The sequence below is a fragment of the Onychostruthus taczanowskii genome, unplaced genomic scaffold (genome assembly GCF_017590055.1).
Source record: "Onychostruthus taczanowskii isolate IOZ18803 unplaced genomic scaffold, ASM1759005v1 scaffold1, whole genome shotgun sequence".
Classification (NCBI taxonomy): Eukaryota; Metazoa; Chordata; class Aves; order Passeriformes; family Passeridae; genus Onychostruthus; species Onychostruthus taczanowskii.
Window position 1 is genome coordinate 20,605,788 of NW_024496525.1, and position 19,035 is coordinate 20,624,822.

Genomic DNA, 19,035 nt, shown 5'->3' on the forward strand with positions numbered 1-19,035 from the left:
TGAAAGTAGAAAGTATTTAGCAGTTTATAGTATTAGGGCTTTTGTACGGTTATATGTGGAAAAAATCACTATGTAGAGTTAGCTAGACCTTAAATCACAGACTGGGAAAAAAAAGTCCAGATGATTTAACAGAGAGACTTTAGCTGGAGCATTTCAAAGCTCAGCTGTCAAATACAACAGCTTGTTTTCATGAGGTGCGAATCATCTACATTTTTTACTTTATTTCATTACAATGCTCTACTTTATTCTACACTGTTTGAATACATAAGGAATGCCTGTTGGTTTTCTGAGATCAGGCAGCTTCTGACTTTCACTCACTTTTTTGAGCCCAGCTGGTGTATCTGTATTCTGCACATTAATATTCTTGAAGGGAGCAGGGATAAATCTTCCTTTTGCTTTTTTTTGCCTTTAAAGTAAGCCATTGCTACTTCCATTTTTATTTCTGCACTTGATAGTGTTATGGATCTTCTTGATCTTATCTAACAGAGCACCCAGCCCTATATGCCAGGTAAGGTGTTTGACCAGAAATGCACTGTTAATACTTCAGTGGCATTGCTTATCTCAGATTTGAAATGTGTTCCGCAGGTATTAAAAAGAAGATTTTCAGACCTTTAGTAAGAGTGATGAATGCTATTATCTGCTTTTCATTAATATCATAATCAGAGACGTTCAAAGGATACTTCCTTAGGTGATTCACTAACAAGCTTTAGTTGAGAGAAACATGGAGCAATGCATGGAGAAAATTATTTGTAGGGCATGCAAGAGTTGCAGAAGTGGAAGAGGATAAACTACTGCTGAGTTTAAAAGAATTAGATTAATAAAGGAGAGGAAATTTTTCCAAATAAAATTGTATTTTTCATTATGAAAAGCAATATTTGTTTAAGCAAGAGGAATATTTTCACCCATATCTATATCTGAATGCCATAGATGAGCAAACAGAAAGTGTTTCCTCCTCTTCACTGATCTGTGTGTTTGGTTTCAAAGACCAGCCTGCTGACTTTTAAGGTTTTGTATCCTGATGGTCCCTGTAAATTCCATGCAGTGCTGGGGTTAGGGAATGGGTTCCAATCTGTCCCTTACTTTCCCTGTGGAGTCATCTATTCATGTTCAATTTTAAAGTTCAGTCAGTCATATTTCTGTAAGATCACTGAAGGCAATAGGGTAGCTACAAGATTGTCAAATACATACCTTAATTTACAGTCTTTCCTGTTGAGTGGTAATGATAGGAGACTTGAACTCATCTCTCAGATCCCTAACTTGGGTTGGCAGCAAGTTGGAATGAAGAATATCCTTAGAGTTGGAAGTAGATATTTATCAGGTTGGAAAATCATCCAATGAGATATTATAAGCAGCAAACACCATGGCAGAGTTTTGAAGTGGAAGGTATTTTTTTAAGAGAAAGGTGAAGCTGAGGAAAGAGCAGAAGTGTAGTGTTTCTTTCCAGTTAACTCCATGTTATGCCTCCCTACCTATGAAGACAGAGCTGTGATCTTATCTCAAAGCTTATTGTTCCTGTGCTGAATTCTGCTCTTTGTAGTTGTATGTTTGAGTTGCCACTTGCTTCCCTTTCTCAGTATTTTTCAACTGAGGTTACCACTACTAAATTACCAGACAATGAAATAAGAAATAATAAAGAATTGTGATGGAGCTATAAGACAGCAACTTATAATATGACTTCTGGCATGCTTCCATTTTCACGAATAATTGAATGCCCTGGAAGGTTGGGAAAAGAAGCCACTTTGCATTAAACACTTAAATTTACCATGAAAGACTAGCAAGAATTGTTTAGGCATTAGAAAAAACAGGCAAATCTGCCAGTTCTTTTTCAGTAAAATGTTGGTCCGTGTGTCTGTTCTCATTTAATGTCCTTTGCAGAAGGCAAGCAACAGGCTCAAGTGTCTATAATGAGCCTTTTGAAGTTGCAACATTTCTTCTAACTTCAAAACAGTGCTACTCATAAATTCCCTAATAAGGCAGTAAATCACAGGGCAGTAAAGTTAAAATTTGAACACCTTTTTGTTTCATTCACAAAGTTCAAAGCTGCAAGTTTGCCAATGGCAGAATTGCTCAAATAAAGTGTTTGTTTTATTAACATAATGTTTCCAGCTCTATCTCTTTTTTGATTGTGCTTAAAACCATCAATTAGACTAAGAATATGAATAGAAATAATGAATTCATCAGAAAAATAATTCTGCATGAGAAAATTTTGTGTCTCATACAGATAAAGGAAATTAGAGTCTATGAGAAAGTAATAGACTTTCCTATTAAAATCTAACCATACAATGTCTTACTTCATAGCAGAGAAAAGCCTAATATGATAAGATTTTTTTAGCTTCTTTTAATTAACTTTCCATCCTATTAGACTTGATCTGCAGTTAACTTTCATTTCACAGGTATTCATGATTTTTATGCTCCGGAGAATTACTAAACCATGAAGCTCAGACATGATGGTTAATATCTATGCAGTCATTTTTCAGTTGATTTTCTAACAATGACCCTGAAATTTAAATGTAAATACTTCAGGTAATACAATAAGGAATAATATGGAAAACATATTCAAATTATGACTATGTATCCCTTTAGATAGTGATTCCACAGCAATCTGACCTGCTCTGGTCTATGAATATTAACTGTTGGTTTAAAAAAACAATAAATACACACCATACTCCCAGATACCACCTCCCCATCCCCCTTCTCCATCCATTTTGAAAGGTAGTGCTTCACCTTCCGTAACAAACGAAACAAACTTTTGGGATGGCGAGATATACATTTTCTTATCATGGTGTGAAGATTAGGGAGAAAGAATGTCAAGACCTCCCAGCTTACAAATGAGGTAAGCAGAATTAATCAATAGCAAAAAGCAGTCATCCTGAATTTGTGTTTAAAAAGTCTGTATGGACCTGAAGAATTCTGGTGTCCGTCTTTATTCATGGATGTGCTGGCTACTTGTGATTCTGAAATAGATACAATTGTCATAGCATAGAATCACAGAATTATTTTTGTTCCAACCTCTTCACCACGGGCAGGCACACCTTCCACTAAACCAGGCTGCTCTGGGCTCCATCCAACTTGACCTTGAACATTTCCAGGGATGGGGCTTCTTTGAGAAACCTGTTCTACCATCAAAACAATGAACTCCTTCCTAATATCTAATTTAAATATACCTTGTTTCATTTTGAAGCTGTTGTCCTATCACTAGATAGCTTTATAAAAAGTCCCTCTCCAGCTTTCTTGTAGGCCCCCTTTAGGTACTGGAAAAAGGTACTGTAAGTTGTCCCTGGAGCCTTGTCTTCTCCAGGCTGAGCAGCCCCAGCTCTTTCAGCCTGTCTTCATAGGAAACAAGCTCCAGCCCTCAGCTCCATGGCCATCCTCTGCTTTAACACGTCCTTCTTATGTTGGAGGCCCTAGATACTAATATCCTCAATACTAAAGTAAGTTAACTTTTGGAATGAGATCTGTTTCTCTTCTAATCCAATCTTTTATGAAAACAGAGCAAATACCCTTCCCAGCCACTTTCTTGCTGTAATGCAACCTCTGATAAACAGCTTAAAGCATTGGCTTCTGAATCACAGTAGAATTTATTCCAGTCATTCATGATGTTGAAAAAGAGGATTCAAACTTGCCTGCAGCAGCCTTCCATTGCTGTAATCCTGAACTTTCAAAAGAAAATTTGCAAAAACAGCATCCTCTCCTTATGCTTCTGCACTTCATGTCTAGTATTAAACTTCCCTGCAAAAACAAACAAACAAGAAGTCCTGCCAAAAATCCATTCCCAAACGCCTGAGTCACAGCACCATCCCCTCTTGTCTTTTCTAAATGACAGACAGAACTAGCTCACATGTTGAAAGCTCCTATACAAAGGATTCCCCCTGCAGTGCTTCAGAGCTAGATAGCTCATATGTTAGTTAGCTGTATTGTGTGGCTGATGCACTTACAAGTGCTGCCTAGTAGGAGAATTGACGTCAAAGTATGGACTAATAGGCACTTGCCATTCTGTTTCTAAACACCTCTGTTTGAGATCTCAAGGGGATTCTAGTGCTTTTAAACATTATTAAAATCAAAAGAAGAGCATCTCACATTGTCTGAAGTGGTGTGAGAGAACAACACCTAACATACTGCTCAAAAGCTTGGCACTCCCATTTTTCCTTTCTGGAGGAAGAATTGGGGTTCTATTTATTTATGTTTATGGATTATCAGGGTTTCTGCCTAGGGTTTTCTATCACTTCCAAGTGGTAATTTTGTAGAACCTGTCAGCAGTCTACTTGGTAGTGAACTTCTCATCAGTAACAGTCTCTTATGTAGCATTTTTCCTTTACAGGTTACTGAGGACTAAAGCCTTAGTGTATGCAACATCAGCTCATTTTACTGAAGGAGAACTTGGCTTTGCCTTTTAGGATGACTGTGAGGCAGTCCTTGTATTCATTCTGAGGACAATCATTTTGCCTTGTTTTTGTCTGAATAGGAGACTGAAGTCCCATAGTCCTAGGACTCAGTTCTGGACTTCCAAAGGCTTCTTGTAACATGAGGAAAATAACATTATAAGCAGGGTTGTACTGCTTCCATCATTTGGAAGATGAGCTTATTAATCCCTGATTTAGTGCAGGTTTTTAACATGTGCTTGAAAAGGTCATTTCAATTCTTAACACTTACACCTCAGTTACTCTGGGAGGGAACTTAAAATTGCTAAAACGTAGTAGAATAAAGCATGCCCTATAAGAATCCCTATCATGCCTTGTGATTAATAGCATTAGTAAGTTTAGGTGTGAAGGCACAGGTAAATTAATCTTGCTCAAAGCCTACTGGAATAAGCCTCTTCCCAACCATCCCACTGTAAATTCTCTTGACTCTACATTTTACAAAGAACTGATGTTCACAATGCTGAAAAGACATGGTTAATTATTTCTTCTCAATAATTGCACCATTTGGCTTGATATAATTGCCAAGGACATTGTGCATTCTTATTATTTGGAGTTCATCACCATGTTTGTATAGTCCAACTTACATGTTAACACCCCTGCTCTTTTCTAGAGCTTGTCCAACACTTTCCTTGGTACTGTGTGTACACTGTTATAGGTTATACTGATTTCCATGTATCCTTGAGAATAAGGTGTAGCTGCATCAGTGGAGACTTCTAAAGTGCAATACTTTGAATCTTGAATGTCTTCCAGAGACATAAGTAATGCCAGTATGTTCCTGGATTATTTAGCCATCGAAGAAGTGGACACTTTTCTTTGTATGGTTTTTCTTTGCTTTATTTTGTTTACAACTTGAAGATAAAAAGCACAATATCATTCTCTGGACACAAGCTGCAAACACAGGTTCTTCCAAGTACTGATTTGTGTCTGTAACAGGAATAGGAAATACTAAAGGAGGAAGGGTTATTGAGGGCAGAACTAGAATCACTACTTTTCCTTCAGAAAATAAGTTTTAAATTCATTGCAAGAGAGACCTTTTACCAGTGATTCTACTATGCTTTGGATTCTCCTCTCACAAAGCAAGGGAGGAAGTTCCATCCACTGAGTTACTTGCAGTTGGATTAGGTGCAGACTTTGAAAATGTAATGTGCTTATGCTGTTTTAGGGATTAATTTGCTTACTTTGTAGGAACTTTCAACAGAAATGGCAAATATAGCCGAGTATGCAAGTGATTAAAAATACTGCACTTGAAAAGGGTTCTGCCTACTTCTGAAGTACACAACCTCCTTTCAGGCAGTTGTAGAGAGTGATAAGGTGTCACTTTAGCCTCCTTTTCACCAGGCTTAACAATCTCAGCTGCCTCAGCCACTCACTGTAGGACTTTCCAGACCCTTCAGCAGCTTTGTTGCTGTTGTCAGGACATGTCCCAGCACCTCAGTGTCTTTCTTGCAGTAAGGGGCCCAAAACTGAGCACAGAATTTAAGGTGTGGCCTCACCAGCAAAGGGAGACAACCACTAGCCTGGTGCTGCTGGCCACACTATTTCTGACACAGCCCAGGATGCCACTGGCCTTCTTGCCCACCTGGGCACACACTGGCTCATGTTCAGCAGCTGTTGACCAACACCCCTCAGGTTCTTTTCTGCTGGACAGCTTTCCAGCCACTTCCTGTCCTTTAGCACTGCTTGGGGTTTTTGTGACCCAAGGACAGAACCCAGCACTTGGCCTTGTTAAACCTTGTACAGTTTTAGCTCAGCCCATTGATCCAACCTGTCCAACAGTGTATGACTTTTACATCAGTAGAAGTATGATTTCTACATCAGACATCCTTCTTCAGTAGGATGCTGCTACTGAGAAGATATGCAGAAATCATGAAGTATTTACTAGCATTTGGATAGCAAGATGACATGTATTTTTACCTGTCTGCTTCATAGCTGTATACTGAAGAAAGTAGGAGACACTAATATAATCTTGCTGGATTTGTGGATTAGCAGAAAATTATGTATATTTTAGTAAATATGCAGAAAACTTTTGCTACATGTGTTTAGACCAAAGACAGTAAACTATTCCTGCTCCCACTCAAATGATTGGATGACACACTTCTGCTGAGTTTGTCAATATGAGAATCTGGGTTTTGGTTGCAAAATTCCTTCAGAAACATTTCTTTCCATTTAACTGACTTCTAGGATTAAATAAGTTTGGCTTTACATTAAAAAAAAAAAAAAAAAAAAGCCTTAGCTGGTCTGACTACAAATATCAATCTTCAGTCTTTCAAAAAACATCACAGCAGATCTTGCTCCCTGGAGAAAGAGACGTTTAGAGACGCATGGGAAGAATGCTTTCAGGCCAGTGATACTGGTTGGGCTGCTTAGCACTGGAAGAATCAAATACTCTTTGATTTGAAGGACTGTGAAAAGATAATAAGCTTATGGCAAACACCTGAAAAATTCTTTACTGCTGTGGCAGTTTAGCCCTATGATTTCATTAGCTCTCAGAGCTATAAATGTGCTTTCATTTCTGATGATAGTTTTTTAGCTCATTGCTATAAAGAAGCCCCACTAATTAACTCTTACACACAAACCCAAACAGAACAGCATGTGGGACTTTGCCAGTCATTTTCATATAGATGTTCTTACTATGGATTGCTTTTTTATTTCTGAGCTTCAGATATGCCCATGGGCTTAGAATGAGAGAGCTTTTTACCACTACAAACAGCTGGTGCAAGGGAAGTGATATAACTAATTTATATTCTTAGGCTCTTCCTATCTCTGTGTTTTGTAGTGGACCAGCTATTTCAGTGCACTTGTCTTGAAGATTGAATTAGTGCAGATAGCTGATGGGAATCACAGGAACAGATTTTTCTTCTGAATTGGGTGTAGGAAGAGGTTTTGCTTTGATACTTAGTATTTAATCCTATTAATCTATATGTTATTTGTTCCTTGTGGTATGCTAAGCATTCATTTGGCTGGGTGTCTGAAAAACACTATGAAAGTTTAAAAGCATGCAGGAATGAACAGGTTGTTTTGGGAGCTAGTACAAGCAGGAAGAGCCAGAGTTGTGTTGCAGTGGGCAGAACTCAATGTGGGATTCAGTGTGTTAGGGAAGAGAGAAACTGTCAACTTTAATGGAGAATAAGTACATGAAGTTGTGTAAGGGGAAGTTTAGGTTGCATATTAGAAGAAGGTTCTTCACCTAGAGGGTGGTTGGGCACTGGGCCAGGCTCCCCAGGGAAAGTGGTCACAGCACCAAGCCTGACAGAGTTCAAGTGTTTATGCAATACTCCCAGGTACATGGTGGGACTCATCTTGGAGATGGTGCTGTGCAGGGCTGCGAGTTGAACTTTGATAATCTTAGTGGGTCCCTTTCAACTCTGCCTATTCTGTGATTCTGTAATTCTTTAATTCTGTGATTCTGTGACTAGAGTGGTAAAAGACATGGAATTTCCAGAGGTTAGCATGAACGTGGGTACTGTAGTCCAGCCCTGGATCCTAATTTACCATGCAACTTTCATATTGCTTTTTAACACATACACACACATACACACAGAGACAGAGAGAAAGAAATGTGCATTACCTTCACTTTTCTCATTTCCCTTTAAAATGCGACTTGAAAACAAAAAATAGTGTAATAAAACTTCATCACTGACGTCAGTGAATGAGGGGCTTTTTGTATAATTGTTTCCCTGTTGATATATGGATTTTTTTCATTTGAAAACACTGGATATCAGCTCAATCCTTCAAGCAACAAACTTGTAATCTTTGCTAATACAGATGTTGATACTCCCAGTCCTTTGATCTACTTTAAGTTTTTGAAAATTAAGAAAAAGAAAAACTTCACTAGATATGCTTTTTAGTCTTTGTTTTTCTGAGGAATAATTTGCTAAGTGTTCAGTAATAAAACAGCATCTTGTAACTTCATGTGGAAGCGTTTAGGATCCAATTTTCAAATTAGAACATCTAGTTTTGACTATTAACAGCCAGATTTTTTTTTAAATACTGAAGGGTTTACCAGCCTCAACAGAAATTGCTAGACCCAGATTTTCTGAAGAACTCTACTTCTATTCAAGCACCTCTGTACTGACCAAATAAAAAATTGCTTAGCACCCTTCAAATCCTCTTGTAAGGCTATCAAGATTTCCTTTACAAAATCTTGTCATCTCTTTAAGTGTCTCTGCCTCTAGTTGTGGCTTTTTCTTTTGATCTTTCAGGCAGTAAAGGGCTTTTCCAGACCCTCATGCAATGAGTTAGAAGTTTATCGTCAAATAGGGCATAAGTATTTTCTGGAGAGACCTGACATAGACTGCACAGGTGGCAACCAGAGTCATGCCTTACAGTCTGTTTTGCATCAAAGAGAAGGCACTCAATTCTAATGTGCTGAAGGGGGATATTTCACTGCTCTGAAAATCCAGCTACAAGTCATGACAAATATTGATTAAAATTCAAAGCTTAAATGCCTCTTTGTGAAACTCCCTAAGTACAATTAAACCAGAGGCTCGGAATCCTGGTGGGGAGTGATGTCCAGGGACACTAGCCTTGTAACCTTGCCAAACAAAAATCTCCACTGAGGTCTGGAAAGGCCTCACTTCTGAAATGTTTTTCATATTCTTGAACAATTTTTTCTGATCCACAAATGAATCCCCAAATTTTCCTATGTAGACCAACACTTTGCTTCCTGTAACCCGCATGTTTTGTCCCTGGGATTACTCTGAGCAGATTTCCTCTTCTGTGATTTGACCTCTTCCCTTCCTAACACGTTTACCAAAGGGATGTAGGAGATAGGTCCAGTGTAGTCTCCCAGCATAGGCATGGTACATTCCAGCTACAGCTGCACTGTGCTCTTAGTCAGTGCAACCTCATCCCTTCTGAAGTAGAGCTCTTATATAACTCCTCTCAGAACTGGACACTTTTCAGTAATACCTCTAAAACCAACCCAGGCTGTTTAATTTTTGTGGGGTTTATCCCCAGAACTAACACTGATCTGTCAGTGGCTTTAGAGGTGCTATTGCTCCTCATGTTTATAAGTACCAGAACATCCTACCTGTTTGTTATCGTACCTACACAGAAGTACCCCCGGCCACATCCACAGGGAGGATATCCCCATTATTCCCAGAAATTCAGTCTCAAGATAGCTTCATCTGATTGGTGGTAACATGGCCTTATGATGGCTTATGGAATGATCTTACTGACATTCCTGATGGAAAGCTAAGGTGTATGCAGTGCTTACAGCCAGATTTTCCCACCTGCTGGAGAGATTTCTCTTAGGCAGGGTCCAGAGTTTTATATGTAATTTTGTTGTCTTTTAAAACACCAAACAAAACAGTTTGTTTGCCTGGGGTCCTGAGTTCATTCTTTGAAGGACTCTGATATCTAGGGGATGGTCTTTATGCAAGAAAAACACAGACATCATGTGTCATTAAGGAATTCAGAGGAAGTTGAGGGCCCCTCTAGGACATATAGTATCTGGAATATTGTTTTAGGAAAGAACCAATTAGTAATAGCTCCTTGAACTTTTAATACTTTTGTAGCATAGGAGAAAGTAGTCTGTCTTAATGCTAGCAGTGGCAGCATTTTCTGCCGCTAGGCACAAAAATATGCCACTGATTTCAGGTGTGCCTTGGAGAGCTAGAGTCAGAACAAGGGATGGAGTTTTGGTATTTGAAGGGATTCAAACAGGTCATAGTCAGGGTGAAAAGTCTATCCTAGGATAGCTTATAATTTGTCCTCACCCTTTTCCCCTTCTGACCTCCCCCAGAAATGCAGAGATCCTGCTGGAATGTGCTTTGCCCTTTCTGGAGAGGCATGGATGGTACACCCCTTGTCCACGCCTTCCCTTCTGCCTGCCCGCCCCCCAAATCCTTGCTTGCTCTTCTGTTTTTCTACTTTCCCTAAATGCAACTTACTTTAAGCATGCATTATTATTAACATCCTACAGTAAAATTAAGCTATTATATAACCCATTTGTCGATCTCAGCCAATTTCTTCTATCTTTTTCTATGTCTATTTATGATGTACATCCAGACTGCACGTCTTTTTCTTTTTCCTCTCCATGTTTATTTTAAAAATAAGTGATAAAAAAAAGATGTATTAAAAAAAAAAGCAACACTCAAGGGTGGTGGGTTTTTTGGCCGACAATTGAAAATGTATTTGAACGGGAGGGGGATGGAAGGAAAGAGAATCCAATTATTTAAAAAAAAAAATTCAAATTATGAAAGTGTCCCTAGACTGCTTTGTCTGTTCCTTTCAATGTGTGCATCTGGTTTGTCCATCTTTGAAAGTGTGTGGAATAATTTTTTCTTTAAAAATGAAATTTCAAAATCCAGCAATTGTTCTTATCTCCTTTCTTCCTGGGAACAAAGAGAATTCTCGATTTCATTTTTTGCTTTTTTTTTTAGTATATCTTTACATAGTTCTATTTTGATGTATTTATTTTCAATGGTTGAATTTCTATCTTAGATTTGGTTTGTTCCAATCTAATAATGAAAAAAAAAAAAAAACAAACAAAACAAAAGAGTTATGAATTGTTTTCCTAAATTTTTTCCCTCTATTTCTGTCTTTAAATAAGGAACTACTTCACTGGAAGAATCCTACAGCTGTATTTTTGAGATTCTCTAGGGAATCTGAATATAAAAGCAGTCTAATTCGACAGTGGGGATGGGGTGTGCAAACATAATATTTACATTTGAAACAGTACATTTGATGTACTCAAGAAACAGTTGCCTCAAATTACTGAGAATATGCTATCAATTTGATGGACTTCAGAAAAGATGATTCTTGGAACAAGAAGGCTGTGGGTAGCTACAGATGAAGTTGTTCTAACTCCAATGCATAAAACTAGTTTCCTTGGTTTTTTTGTTTTACTCTCTGGTTATTATTATTATTATTATTATTACTATTATTATTAGTTTGTGTATTTTTACTGCTATTTTTAGTAGGGAAAAGTCTTAACTGTTTTTATAATTTGAGAACCTTTAATGAAAATGTAAATATTAATACTATAATTATTAATTTTTTGTAACTTGCATGTTGAAGAAGTTGCAGCTTAGGGTTTGTGAGATTGTCAATGTTAGAGTTCTGTTCTTTCTTTTTGTTGATGGGCATGAATATGCTCATTTGTTTTTGTATATTGCCCATCCCTTCCTTACAGCCAGAAGCTCTAATGCTGCTAGATCACTCCGTACCGCCCTTACATGGACATGGCAACTGACTTACACATTCACTCCCATCATCTTCATCTCCTGTGTAGTACACTCATAGATTTTTACACTCCCACTCCATCCACCCTAAGCATTTTTTCTTCCCATAAGTTTCCCTTCACCACCCCTTTCTTTAGCATTGTTAAAATTTTTTGTGCAGTCATCCATTCCTTAAAACACACACACACAAAAATTATAGAAAAAAAGAAAATGTTTAAAAAAATATATATCAAATTGACCAAAAAGGCAAAAAAGCAACAAACTTTGCTTTTCAAAAAACATTATATGTGTAGATATGCAAACAAGCAAAAGTAAATTCAATAAATTGTACAGGATTTTTCAACTGCAATATGCTAACAACTTTACATAAGATAAAAAAATACAACCAAAAACAGCAGAAAAAAAAAGTTCAAATTTGTTAAGGTGCAAGATTTTTTTCTTTTCATGTTATGTGGTGTGGATGTATGTGTTGTTGCCTCCCTGTATCGCCCTTTGTTGTAAAACAAATATATTTAAAAAGAAATAATAAACATTTTGCTAAAAAAGTTTTTAAGAAACAACAGCAAAAAAAAGCAAGTTACAAGAATGTGGCAATGCTACTTGTCCAAGAGCATTCTTACACAACTTTCTTTTGTAAATTTTTCCTTTCATGCCAAAAAACATGCGGGCAATTTGTTGATGTAAGTTGACTGTTATGAAATCAATGTGGTATGCTTTCTAAATATTTTTATGTATTTTTGGTTACCTTTTTTTAAAGGAAATAATGTTTTTGATTTTCATAATTTTTTTCAGTTCTCATAGGTTTTGATCTTTCTTTTGCTGAAAAAGTGAATTACTTGTTCTGTTTTTTCTTTTCTCTGACCTTGTTGCTGTGGCATTTTTATTTTCTAGTGTATGGTTTTGCTTTAGGAAAATATATATAAGTTTATTCATTTTTTAATCAGTTTGTATTTGCCTTTATGTTACGTGCTCTTTGTATATTGTCAATTGCCATATTGTATTGTGCATAGGACGGGGTGAAGGAGTCTGAGGCACTTTGCTTCTGTTCTTTCTCAGTCCCCCTCTAGAAGTTTTCTTTCCCTTTCCCCACACGAATCACCAGTAGTGTTACTTCTTTTCATGCTATTTAAATTGTATTTAACCTGGTGGTGTAACCTTCATGTCAAGTCAAAATTTATGGGACTTCTTTAGTATTTTGGCAGTTCTCCGGGTTTTCCTACTGCAGCTCTACAACACTGCTACTTTATTCCCATGAAACTATTTTATTTCTATTGAACTTATGTGCCTGATGTCCAGTCCAGATGATACTCTCAAGTGTACTCTTACCAGGTTAATGCACCTACCATATTACTATTAGTATCAGATTTGATAGCATCGTCCAGAAATGATGCAGACAGATCCTGAACCTCTAAAATTTCCTTACTACAAAAGAAGTTTGCATTAGTTTCTTCAAAAAGCAGTGACTAAAATAAGAGAAAGTGGTACTTCTTTATAAGTGTGTATGTTTTCACCATTTCTGCATAGTAATGCTGTGCTCAGCAGATATATTAGGCTCAATCACCAAGTCCCTGGGACAACTGATACTGAAAACACAAAAAATAATTGTACTGAATAGGAAGCTGTCGCCAGGTAATCAGAAAAGTTTAAAATAATGGTGGGAGATAGAGAGGGCACGCCTCAATTGGTTCAGAGAAGCTCAGTGTCTGGGCACCAAAATTCTTGGTTTTCCTCTATAATTTTGCTTCTAGACATGATGTCAGGACCTCCCTGGAAGGTTCTGTTTCACTAAAACTCCACAAAGGTGACCAAAAATTTTCATCAGTAACAGACAGCCCAACATTAACTTGGGATTCATGTCCTTTCAAACTCTGTACCTTCCTGTTGCTCATGAGCCATCTCTTGGGAAACACTGCATTTACTGATGTCTTTTAATATAGTTGGAGGGAGTGGCTTAGGAAATGCTTTTCAACCAACTCCACCAGAAATCCAGTTTTATTGAATGGCTTTGAGAACGATATAGTCTCTGAAATGAAAAGGAGATATCTGAGATAAAGAGTTGCAGTATTTCATTGTGGAAATCCTGTTTTTCTCACTCACTCACTCACAGAGAGAGTGTTTTCTCACTCTCTCTGTCAATTGCAATTAATTCAGACTGCAAGAGTAGAAAATATTGAGAATGTTCATATACTGAGTTTTGTGTTAGCATCATCATTCCTTTGAATCAGAAACTATATTCTGAATAATTTCCTCTTTTTATCCTCAGAGGACTCAAAGCAGAATTAACTAAATACCATTAGACTGAAATTTATGAACTCAGTCTTTTAATAAGAAATTATCGTGTTAACACAGGGGAGGGGGAAGGTAAGGAATTATTTCTCTGGCAAGTATTCCATATTAAAAATGGATTCAGACTTCAGAGGAACATCAAAAGAATAGAATGAAAATTGCAAACTTTGGATGCAGAATTTCAAGTATTTGCAGGAATGGATGAATTGTGCAGCCTTTATGAATGAAATTTTAAAGCTCCTCAGTTGCAGCTGGAATAGAGAGACTATAAGGTGTGTTCCTTATCAGCAGCAGCAGAAGATGAATCTTTCAGGCTTCCTTTTTGTGTGCTTTTTGTCCTGTATCAGTTTGATGCCTGAAACTCCACTGAAGTAGTTGTGGCTCTAAAGATGAAAACCAGCAGCTGCTACAGTTTTTCATGTTGTTTTATTTATCGTATTTTTTGGTGCCCTCTACATTCCTGGCTTGCCCATACCATCCTCACAGTTCATAAGGCTTCTATTAAATTTTAAACACTCTGTCTTTTCCAGTAGCAGAGGACTCTGACTAGAGCTCAGCTCCAGAGGTATGAATTATATATCTATAAATACACGCATAAAGCAAAAAGCAGGGCAGCTCCAGGGCTTAAACAGACCTTTTATATCCCCAGTTCTCTTGGTAGTTTAAAGAAAAGCACAACTCCATGAAAGTAGTATATGTGTGTTAGATTAAAAGGCTAATTTTTAATTAATATATGCACACTTTCTGGAATGAGAAGGCCAAGCGAACCACTGGGCTGTTTGGTATAAGATTCCCCACCTGACAGACTTCAGTTCTCTCAGAGCTCCTTCCAGTTTGGTGTTAAGTTTTTTGGGGTTGGGGTTTTTTTTCATCTACACTGTCGATGCATTTGGCATCTATGTCACGGCAGAGGAAACAATTTTATTTGTTTCTCTTTTGTTTAGTTCTTTGGCATTGTGTTGTCAAGAGGAGCTTTCTAAAACACATATTTATATTCAAGAAATATCTATTCCCTGCTTAGGGGAGAAAGCACAAAGTAGGTGAAAAATAAATCTGGAAAATCCTTGTCAAATCTTTGGATTGCTAAAGTAACCTCAAAGCACAAAGTGAACTAAAGTGCTAAAGTGAACTCAAAGCATATACAAGTGAACACTTTTAACTAGTGCTTAACAGCCAACAGAAAAAGAGGGGGAGAGAAACCTATAACTACCAGGAAACAGCCTCTATCACTCACAAGTAGAATCTAACTCTTACATGAATATTTGTTTGAAAGCCATGGCCCAAACAGCGTTGCAGCCTTGCTGCTATTTTTTTTTTCTGTACCACACAGCAATTTGGAAATTGAAACCTGTAAGTTTTATTCAAGGCTGCAAAGCATTAATTTTGCAATTGAAAAATGGGTAGACATCATGAAGAGAAAAGAAAATTTGACAAACATAAAACCTCTCTCAAACATATTTCCCTTCAAAATTGTCATGTAAGGTTTTTCAGGGGCTCCTCTAGCTCTTTCTAGAGGCTTAAAACATTTGCCTATAAAACATTTGCCTATAAAACATTTGCCTTCCCCAGCAAACCATTCAGGATCCAAATCCTGCATAAGATATTCTTGACAACCAAGTGGCTGTTTAATTTTTTAAATCTTTCACTGTTCACCTATAATCTGACGTGGGGCCTGGGCAAAAGGCATCAGTACTCCACCATCAAAGGACCACTGGCTCCAGGCAGCTTACTCCACCCTCAGCCATTCTTCTGTGAAAGATGATTCCCCTATACACACACTCACAATCTGCTGGTCACCAGACTCCCTCTCATGCCTCTTACCTGTAGAAATGTAGTACCTCTTACAGAGTTGCTTGCAGGTATGATATGAAAGTTTGCACTTGCTCCATGGGTACTGGTGATCATATTTCTGACACTGTCTTGGGAACTTTTCATGATTTACATTCCCTGTTATCCTTAAATAACACATTCCTCTTAGACTAAGTGGCATTTTTATCCTGCCATTTTTAAGGATGTTTTTATTCCCCTATAAATCGCACACCCCAGGAAGTATTCATTGTGCTTGCATCCTGTTAAACTTAGAGCTTCAAGTTTGCTGTGAGTTTTGCATAGATGCCTAACAATGCAATAAAAGAGAAGCCAGCTTTGATACCTAAAGTGCTTTTTCTTATTTATTGTCACACAGCCTTTTTTGGCCTCAGTTTCTTCTATTAGAGACAATAAAAAAATCTAAAATCAAAACATTATTAGCACCTTTGCATCTACCTGATACCCCACAAAAGTAAATGTAACAAATTAACTCCTTGATGGAAAAGTGATTCCTAAGGAAGGACCTTAAACAGTCGCTATTTCTTGAGTATGCAAGTAACCATAGTGTGGGTCATTTGGACAATTTGGAATGAAAACTAGTGATAAGATTAAATAATTGAATAAAAATTAATCCAGTGCTCCTGATATGAAAGTTATTTCTCTCCTCATGTACATTGGGAGATGAAAGCTTTGTAAAACTTAGTTCTGACTCTTATTGCCTTCCATCTAACAGACTTGCTGGCATTGAAAAGCTCCATTATTTTCTCCATCACTTATTTAAAACCCAACTTATCATAGCAAGTCTATCAAGTTTACTTAATATCTCAAGATGGCTGTGATTGTTTTTACAGTTCCAGCAGGCTTGATCATTATCTCAAGTCCTCAATAGCAACAAAAACTATATAACTATGACCTGCTTTTAAATACAAAGGTTACTGGGGTAAAAGGATAAATACATATTAAATGTAAGAAATGTCTGATTCCTTCCAGAAAATTAATCATTAAGAGGACCAAAATAACTTATTTTTGGACAAAAGCTACCCAAAATATTGCTCCAATGGGTGGCAGATCACTACATACTGATGCTGTTGGCCAGTAAAATAGCTTTTAAGAACAAAGGCACTTCAAGGCTCCAGATGAGCAATTAAAAGCTGACAAACTTTTGTTTTTCCAGTTGAGTGTCACAGATGATGAATGAAAATCACAGATGAGTATTGCAATTGAACAGTAAAACACTGATATTAAAAAACTGTTTAAAGGAACACTATCTATCCCTGACTTTCTGGAATTTAAATTCCAGACTTATGCCATTTGTTGCAATCCTCACTTAAATTCTGGGTTTTTTATTAATTTTTTTTACCAGGCTCACAGATGATCTTTCCCCTCAAGGCATACTCCAAGTTCATCCTGAGACCACCTGTTTGAATAGATTATAGATGCTCTACTCAAGCCATGGATACGCCTTCTGGACATATATAAATCATATTACATGCTCTAGTTTCTGCATTGCTCAGAAAACAGCTCAGATAAGTGAGCACAAAATGCAGTGTAGCCATTTGGCAGATGACACTGTAGGCTTTTTTACATAATTTTTTGAAAGCATGTAGTTTAGTGACATTGATACTTATTTCTTCAGTCTCTCTGCAGTAACCAAAGAGATATATGAACATACTGAGGAAGCTCAGAAAACTAAACAACATGTTCAAATTGTCCCTTTGTATCTTAACTTAAAACTAGCTTTGCATGAAAGTATGCAAACTACCACATTTCTTATTTTGGCACAATTTCTGCCCTGGTACCTCTGAGAGAATTCCAACTGTTTCAATTGATTAAACTGTGTCACCACTTAGTTTCCCATTAAGGAAAAGAATAAGCCATGTTGCTATTTCAGCTATCCAGATTTAATCAAAGTGTTAAATACCTTTTTCAGTATATTTCTATCTCCCTTGTGTAATTTGTTCAAATATAGTGCTCTCCAAATACATTTAGATGGTATTTTGATTTTAGACAATATTCCTTATAGACATTCCACTGGTAGAATTCAATGGGAAACAAATGCATGTAATATATGCGGTAGATTTGAGAAAGTAGAATTTTTGACCCTGATGAATTCGGCATTGTAACAAGGCCAAACTGTTCATTGGCAGATATTAATACATAACTAAAACCCAGAATTATTTATTTAGAAACTACAATTCCTTTTATATGTGCTCCTTAAGCAATGGTCAGTATAAATCAAAATTTCCTATGCATTAGTAATCTTCTTACTGAGTTGCACTCCTTTGAACAGATCTAGGTGATTCTCATTATGTCAGCTCAACAATTCAATTTATATTTTAAGCTGCTTACTTACATGGCTAAGCGAAGAAAAATTACCCAAATGAAAATTTGTACACAAACTTTCAAAATCAATATAGTTCACTCTAAAAAAAATGGTTGATGACCTGTAGATCAACAGAAGACTATATAACCAGAGGTAGAGGAATTAGATAAATTCATAAGATGCCACACCTTTTTTTTTTTTTTTTTAGTCCACAATATAAAACAGTGGAGTGTTAACTACCATAGACTCAAAAGTAGAAGTGCAGTCACATTATGATATAGAGACAACACAAGGCTATTACTCTAAAATCAGCAATATTGCTGCTCAGAATCCAAATCACAGAAATGATACACTGATTTTCTTGTTTCATTTGCAGCTTATTTTGTTGTAAGGTACAAATGTTACATCTATAGCTTTACTGTTCTGCTTGAAGAGGAGACCATAAGTCCACCTTGTTTTCAGCCCTCTGTAGGCAGGTAACCATCACGTTAGAAATCAGTGGAACTGATTGCAGCTGTCTGCCTGTCAAGAAGTAACAGTAGGCGTGAAGACAACTTCTGCAGTACAATCCTGGGCTCAGGTGCTAACTTGGTACATCAAAGTCCTTATTCAGTTTATTTTGTCAATCACGATAAAATCTATCTTAATTTTTAATCAAATTATAGTAAATGAATATCAAGAAGAATGGAAGATGAAGATAGCATGGCACTAGTAGCCCTAAAAGATGCAAGGAAAGGGACATTCCTAGTGTCAAACAGAATGCTAAAGAAAGAGTAAAAAGAGATGAAAACTGAGTAGAGCTCTGTATCTTCATGGACCCAGTAAGTACTTGGTTCTTATTCCATCCCTCACGTTCATGAGCCTTCCCACAATTTAAAAGCCAGACAATGATCAGGAAGAAATGTATGAATGGAAAACACCTTAGGAAAAGGACTTATATACTGCTACAGAGGGTGAGCATATTAGAATGGCAGAGAAGAAATACCACTGTTATTTTAAGTGAAAATAATCA

General features: G+C 37.0%; 1 protein-coding gene across 15 annotated transcripts in view; it reads left to right on the plus strand.

The window, feature by feature from the left end:
• NRXN3 (neurexin 3) overlaps positions 1–19,035 on the plus strand; it is a 912,175-nt gene that overhangs the window by 891,379 nt on the left and 1,761 nt on the right. The window lies entirely within an intron of this gene.